General features: G+C 40.0%; 1 non-coding gene across 1 annotated transcript; it reads left to right on the top strand.

Annotated features, from left to right (window-relative positions):
* Positions 1–1,796: 1,796 nt before the first annotated feature.
* Positions 1,797–1,868, top strand: trnat-cgu (transfer RNA threonine (anticodon CGU)). The gene has a single exon. It is a non-coding gene; the product is annotated as a tRNA-Thr (tRNA).
* The last annotated feature ends 4,152 nt before the right edge of the window (positions 1,869–6,020 follow it).

Below are 6,020 nucleotides of genomic sequence, written 5' to 3'. Positions count from 1 at the left end.
TCAAAAAAGGAGTAACAGCCTCAAAACTGATGTGTCAAAGTTTGTATGACCAGTCAAGTCAGCGTCTGATGTCAAGAGATGTCTCACACACACACGCCTCATTAATCATATACTCAAATACAGCAGAAAAATATTTATGTACATGAAACCGTGTGGAACTGGATAACCCTAATCATCGTCCTCAAGTCAGCAAAGGACAATGCAAATTAATGTTATTATAAATTAATGTCCTTATGTATAAAGATGAGCTATTAACATTACCTCACCTATTATTTTAAGTTGTGGATTGCTTTACTAAAGTAAGACTGGACTTGGATCAAAATGTTGTCACATTTCAAGGGGTTCTGAATTAAATCCGTCTATGTGCTTTATTCAAGAGAAGCTCCTCATTTGGTCCATGTGCTGACAACATGCTCTAAGCAGGTCAAGGTGAATACTCCACATCTGTGATTTTCACTGCTAACTCATTCCCAATGGAAATAAGTCTTATTCATTTTTCAAACAGCCTCTAGGATATCTGATCCAAAAAAAAAAAAAGAAAGAAAGAAAAAATAAAGCCCCTCAGGCGGGTATTCATCTTTGATGTTTTGAAAAGAAAGACAGTGAAAAGCTGCAGTCTGGCTTCATGCATATTGTATTGCTGAGAAAAGAATTACAAGCAGCCTACTGGTTCTCATAGTGATTAGCTATGCAAGTTCACTCTCAGTCTGTTCAATTCTGATTTCTGATTTTAGAACAAAATATCTTTAGGGTGCTGCACAGATTGCCAATAAATATAATTTGGGTATTTATGGTCTCCAGAAGATTCCTAGTGACTTAATTGACCCTCCTGACTTTTCTCTGGCACCTATGTTAAGCCAAAATTTCTACTTCGCCGAACCTTGACAAGATATGTATTGTTTTGTGTTTTGTGTCTATCATCATACATTATTGATGTATCCCAAAAACTAATGGTTATAATACTTCAGTGACCCACAGACCTTTTCCCCCTTTATTAGCCTTGTAGACAAGACATATTTAATTCTAATGATGTGAGTTTATTCTCCCATTGTGGGCACTCTCCATAATGTCAATTTAGTCAATTTTGTCTGAGATAAAACTGGACTTTTTTTTAAGGACCCAGTGGATCTCCCTTTATTGACAACCTTATACCAACCATTCAGGCCCCTCTGTATAATGCAATACACTTCAGCAGCACCACACACTGGGCTGCATCCACACAGGTGAATTAACACCTCTCTAAAACACAGAGCTGTACATTATAACCCTCATGAGCGTCATTAGCTTGGTGTGCAGATTGTGTGCTCTGCTGTCCATCCCAATCCGCACTCCTGCATTGTGTGTGTAGTATCACAGCATGCAGGTAGCGCCACCTTTAGTTGTGTTTAAATCAGATCACCGCTGGTCGTGCACTGTCTGTAGTTTTGCAAAAAAAATAAAAAAAAATTGGCTGTAGGCTGCAGCCTCTCACCTTATTTCTGCTCCTTTGTTGCTAACACTAGCAGCAGGAGTGCAGGCACCTGTGTTTACTGAAACCAGCATGGGACCAGGGACCATTGTTCTTACGTGGTGGATAACAGCCCCCCCGTGTGGCCGAATTACAACGACACATTTCCACCGGCGGTTAAACTCAGCAGCTCCTGTGGTTTATGTGCAAACCGGAGAGAGGAAGCCGAGCCACGGCAGCGTTAGCGAGGTAACACTCAGCCTCCTGCACCCTCTCATTGACAACATACAAACACTAACATCACAACTGATAAATGGTTAAAAAGTATCAAATGGTGCGCTTCAGCGCAGGCGCGGTGGCCAAGTGGTAAGGCGTCGGTCTCGTAAACCGAAGATCGCGGGTTCGAACCCCGTCCGTGCCTTTTGTCGATGGTTTCAGCTCGTCGGCTTAGGTGTCGCCTCCCTGTGTCTGAGTCGATGTGTATGAGCTGCAGTGTCCCAGATATTTATCAAAACAACACAATTCAGAATGTGCAGAAGAAAAAACACCGTCCACACGCTTTTCTGTGGAGATTTAGTTTCCTTCCATTAGATAATTTTAATAGAAAAGCAGCCTATGTATTTTAATTGACTTGTACCAGTATAAACCATGTGAAATTAACACATAGTACAGTAAAAACAAAGAAATCCCCGTGGTGCATCAGTAGCTCCACAAGATGTCAGTGTTTCACAGAAAGGTCTGCATGTGATGACACAGGTATTTAACACAAATTAAGACATAATTGTGTTGTTAGTCTTATTCTTAACTAAACTGAAAGCTGATTTTCAGCCATGCCAGGCAGATAATGCAAATTGTTGTAAATTGTTTTAAATTTTTCTATAGTTACCCAAACAAACAAAGATATGCACTATAAATAGACAATACAGCTCCAAGAGATTATCTCTTTTAACAAAAATATATATAAAAAAAAATTCTTGATATATTAAAAAGCACAATTTAGCCAATCTGGAGAGGTTTGGCACACACAAAGGGTGCCTCGGCACACTACTTACAAATAGCATTAGTTTTATCATATGTAGTTTAGCAGTATTTGTTTCATATCTTAAGTATGTGTTTCCGTTTAACCCTCATGGTGTGTGTGAAAATTGCTGTTGGTCCTGCAGAGATCTTCTAAAATGAATTTGAAAACATATTTCCTTGAAACACAGAGGTTATTTTTTGAAACAGCAGATTGCAGGTGAACCCACCAATATGCATATTTCAGGATTTCAGTAAACTTTTTATTTATGTATTTATTTATTTTCTTTTACAATACTCCATTAAGTCACCCCTGAAATTATTTATTTTTACATCACACCATAATTATGCATATACTTAGCTGACATTGATCTAGCAGACTAGTGCAGTTTCCTGGGTAACACTCCACGTCACAGCATCAATGATTCATATCTGGTTCATGCTGCAGCGTATCATCACACGGCATCTGCTGAAGTGACCCTTTGCAAAGTAACGCGTCAGTCTTAAGGTTTTTTTTCTTTCTGAGACAAGGAGCAGTTCTGATGGACCAGCAGAGCTGTCTCCAGGCTACTGCAAAGGATAATTTCATGTTGTGGTAAAGCGTTGTGTAAGGCAGGTTGTTTATAGAGAATTTGTACTCAGATAGACCCAGGTTGTTTTTCACGTGAGCCATTGTGATTGACTTCTATGAGGAAGCTCCCACTGTAGTGCCATCAGCTTATTTCCATGGTAACCTGTATGCATTTTATTAACGGTATCAATAATAATTAAGAAACACTGATCCCATAATACAAGACATTGATAGGACCAAAAGTACATAGACTGTGCCTGCATAAGCATAATGATGCCGTCTCACTTTAGTGTCACATAACGTTTCCTCCAACAAGCATAGGAAAGCAATTGTCAGCCACCTTCTAAATAGCTTTGACTTTCACACCTGCTTTTTAAATTCCAGATATAGCAACAGAGTAAGTGTCTGCATTCCTTATGTTTGAATGATCGTACTTTTACTGCTCTTCCCCTGTATTTCAGTGGTACAGGGGCCATGTGATGCAGGTCTGGAGGAGGATTGATCACATACTTCTCCAAACTTGTTGAAAAGTCTCAATAAGAGCCATCCTTTCAATTATGAAACAACACACTGTAGGAAATTCTGAGATCCTGAGTAAAAACAGTGGACGCATTGAGAATTGGACCTAATTGGCCTGATGGGATCACTGCAAGGAAAAACCAAGATTCTTCATCTTTCGTCTTCATTCTCAAATGCTGTTTGACCATGTTCCCCACATTTCTCCAAGCGCCTCAGGGCGTCCTCTGGCTGCTGCCTTTTCTTCAACATCTCATAAAACACTGTACATTCAGCCCCCTGGTGGAATCCTCAGGAAATGACAATTGATGCCCATATCATACTGTATAAAATACCTTTGCATTCCAGTCTGTAGCCTGAAGGCTTGTTGAGCTTCCCTTTCTAAAGGGAATAATTAGTATACTCATAATCATCACTTAATGTAATCACACATATCAAATTCTAACCAACATTTTGTCTTCTCCCTCTAAATATTCATAGGTAGGAGAGCCTGTATATAAACAAAATTACTGTGTTATTCATTTGTGCAATTTTATTTAAATATACATACATTTATACAGGCATTTCTATGTTTGTGATTGAACCATGAGACTTTCTCTGTTATTTGTGTAATTTAATGCCACCTGAGAGTAGTCTTTAAAAAAAACACAAAGAGGACAGAGTAAAATAGGAGGAGGAAGACAAAAGAGTCTGTAACATGCAGTATATTAGCAGCGGGTCCAGGTCTGCTGTGGGCTGCACACACATCGATTTCCCTTTTCGTGTGGGCAGCAGTATTCTGAGCTCAAAAGAGATTTTTATACAATGAATGCAGGGGATTGTAGCCCATCCAAATCATCACACTTTATGCTTATTGCTTGTTATTTATAAATTCGATAGCGTATAATTAAAAAGTAACACAGATTACACGTGATATTTCTGGACCTCTGTCTAAAAGGAGATGCAAATCAAATGCTGGTAATGTACATACTTCGTTCTGCACGTGGTTGTTATTGTTTATGTTTTGTGCTGTTTAAGACAAGACTTCATTGTGTGCCATCTGGCTCTCAGCTGGGGAGCAAAACAGTTGATTAAAGGACGCAATTAGCGTTGAACCGGTTCTGTCAGCTCACCCGGCAGGGATTAAAGAGTGCACTCATTCACTGTGACGACCACGTTGTCATGCACATGTAGGATAGGCGACGAGCACTTCTTCAAACACAGGACTTCTTCAGGAGTGCCACGCTGCCCATTTTTGACTGGGTTTTACATGTCACCAACAGCCAGCGTCAGGACCACTGGAGCATCATTTGACAAAATCTCAGAAAATAAAATGTAATAACCCCTTTCACCTGAAGCGTGTTGTAATCAAAGAAAGCCTCGCAGTCATCGGAGACACTGAAAAGTATATTGTTTTCCAAGTGATGTGGAAAATCTTAGTGTTATTCAGACACTTCATCGATGCAAGAGGCCCAAATTAAATCTCTTATAAGAAATAATATCGATAAATAGCCACTATTTGTAATTTCAAATAGCCTACAGCCATGCACAAATTATGAGACAATGGGTCCCCACCGTTCCTGGATAGGAGCAAGACACCCAGATTAAAAGAGATGGTTGTGTTGTTTGTAGTTGTTTTGTGCCTGTGGTAGATTTCATTTTATGTCTCATTTTGTGTCCTGTGATTACTTTGTGTCTCTTTACAGTACTTTTACTTCTCTTTGTAGAAGATTGTGTTTTTTTCTTCCTCCTCTGCATCTCTGTTTAGTTGTTTTGCATCGTACTTTGCGTCCAGTGTGTGTCCCTCTGTGGTCATTTTGCGACTGTTTGTAGTCATTTTGTTCTTATTTAATTGAATTTCCTTGACTGACTTCATACAAAGGCTCTGGTCCAAGCCTGTGCCACCACTCTGACCCCGCCCCTGGGCACAGAGTCTGGCCAAAGTGAACTTTCCCAACCTTCAAGCCAGAAAGAGGAGACAAAGGGTCAAGTCTGTTGAAGGTGCAGACAGATTCTTCAGGTAACGTTAAACACTAACGTAGACACACACTGTATGATGAAGGCAATTGGACATAGGGTGTAGGACAAGTGAGAGATCATCAGCAAAGTCAAGAGGCGGAACCACTGAAACATGGCTTGAAGGCATCAGGGACACAGGAGAGGAGTGTGCTCTCAGAAAACCACTCTGAGGAAAAAGCCTCATCAACCTTCACAGGCAGCCGGGAAAAGAAAGGACCAGGATTTAGAATGAGAGTTTGATGCCTGGGCAGAAATTGAGTAGAAACATTGTGCGATGTGAAGAAACGTTCAGATTTAGCCTTCATCAATTCAATACGCGTTCAAAATGTTACACCAGCTGGTCCAACCCAGTGAGATATGTCAGTGAGTGTTTATGTCTCAACTGTTCTAATGAATCAGGCTGTTCTCCCATTCTCCTCTGCAGAACTGGAACATTACTTTTGTGACATTAATGATAACAATATATACATA

The sequence above is a fragment of the Trachinotus anak genome, unplaced genomic scaffold (genome assembly GCF_046630095.1).
Source record: "Trachinotus anak isolate AG129_WGS33_773 ecotype Australia unplaced genomic scaffold, CSIRO_AGI_Tana_v1 ptg000003l, whole genome shotgun sequence".
NCBI classification, from domain to species: Eukaryota; Metazoa; Chordata; class Actinopteri; order Carangiformes; family Carangidae; genus Trachinotus; species Trachinotus anak.
This window is presented reverse-complemented; position numbering and strand designations above follow the sequence as displayed.